Source organism: Arachis ipaensis, chromosome B10 (assembly GCF_059453495.1).
Source record: "Arachis ipaensis isolate K30076 ecotype BB chromosome B10, ASM5945349v1, whole genome shotgun sequence".
Taxonomy (NCBI): domain Eukaryota; kingdom Viridiplantae; phylum Streptophyta; class Magnoliopsida; order Fabales; family Fabaceae; genus Arachis; species Arachis ipaensis.
This window is the reverse complement of record NC_142435.1, coordinates 83,055,327-83,057,166: the sequence shown is the minus strand read 5'-3', so window position 1 is coordinate 83,057,166 and position 1,840 is coordinate 83,055,327. Positions and strand designations below refer to the sequence as shown.

Here is a 1,840-nt window from a genome sequence, read left to right as displayed (position 1 = left end):
AGGCTGAGAGCTGAGGTCCAAACTTTCAGGCAACAAGATGGTGAGACTCTATATGAAGCATGGGAGAGGTTCAAGGACTTAACAAGGAGGTGTCCACCTGACATGTTCAACGAATGGGTGCAGCTGCACATTTTCTATGAAGGGCTCTCTTATGAGTCAAAGAAGGCCGTAGACCATTCATCTGGAGGATCTTTGAACAAGAAGAAGATCATTGAGGAAGCCATAGATGTTATTGAAACAGTAGCAGAGAACGACTACTTCTATGCTTCCAAAAGAGGGAACACAAGAGGAGTAATGGAGCTAAACAATGTAGATGTTCTGTTTGCCCAAAACAAGCTCATTACCCAGCAGCTGGCTGACCTCACCAAGAAGATGGAGATGAACCAAGTAGCAGCAATCTCCACTTCATCAACAATCCAAGAAGGAGTGAATGAAGAAGCAGAGGTGAGTCAGGAGCAAGCCAACTACATTGGGAATTCACCAAGGAAAAACTATGATCCATACTCCAAGACCTACAACACTGGATGGAGAAACCACCCAAACTTTGGGTGGGGAAGTGAGCAAGATCAAAACCAAGACCAGAGACGTTACAACTCCAACAACAATGCAGCTCACCAGCAATTCACACAGAGGACATCTCAACACCCCCACAACAACACTTCTTCATATGCTTATCAAAACTAAAATAGCACATCTGCTCCGAATCACCCATCAATTGATGACAAGCTCTCTAATATTGAAGCCTTACTTGAAGGAATATGCCAAGAGATTCAAGAAAATAAGGTGTTCAAAGAGGAAGTGCGAGCCAATATTAAGAACCAGGGAGAGACCATTAGGAAGCTGGAATTTTAGGTGGGATATTTAGCTGAGAAGATTCCCAAACCTACCGATAGGTTCCCAAGTGACACGGAGAAAAACCCCAAGGGAGAAGCAAAGAAAGTAAGATGAGAAGATTGCAAAATGGTCACTACGAGTGATCAAGAGACTGAAGACAAGCAAGGCAAATTTTGCAAACAACCTGAAGACAACTCAACAAAGGAGGAGGATAGAGATCACCAAGAACCAGAAATCTCACAACAAGAGTTGCGGAAGCTCTATGCTCCCTTCCCTCAACTGCTCAATGGTGCTGTGGGAAAGAGAATATAATCAAGGTTCCTAGACTTGTTTGTATCGCTGCATGTAAACATACCATTCATCAAGGCAATTCAACAAATGCCTGCATTCATCAAGTATATGAAGGAACTTCTTCCCAGGAAAAGCACACTCAAAGGAGGCCAGACTATAGTGATGAACAAGGAATGTAGTGCCCTTATTCAACCTGAGTTGCCTACAAAAAGAAGAGACACAGGGAGTTTTCACATCCCTTGTGCCATAGGTGAAACTATGTTTGATAGAGCACTATGTGATTTGGGGGCCAGCATCAACTTACTACCTTTATCTCTGGTGAAGAGGCTGCAGATTAATGAGATAATGCCCACAGATGTAATTATCAGACTGGCTGACAAAACTCAAAAGCAAGCAATAGGAGTGGTGGAAAATGTGTTGCTAAAGGTTGGAAAATACTTTCTCCCAACAGACTTTGTCATTCTGGACATGGAAGAAAGTCACACTCACCCAATCATATTGGGAAGACCATTCCTAGCTACGGCCAGAGCACTTATCGATGTAGAGAAAGGGGAGCTAATATTGAGAATCCATGATGAATGACTCAGCTTCAATGTCTTCAAACTCTCACAAGAAACAGATCAAGAGGACAAGGAACTAAGCACAAATGATAAAGAGACACTGAAGGAGGAGACAAGCACTGAAGCACAGCAAGTTCATTCTGAAACCCCCTCAA

At 43.0% G+C, this 1,840-nt stretch overlaps 1 non-coding gene across 1 annotated transcript; it reads right to left on the bottom strand.

Annotated features, from left to right (window-relative positions):
* Positions 1-104, bottom strand: LOC148580638 (small nucleolar RNA R71). Its single transcript, XR_015899412.1, has one exon. It is a non-coding gene; the product is annotated as a small nucleolar RNA R71 (small nucleolar RNA).
* Positions 105-1,840: the final 1,736 nt, after the last annotated feature.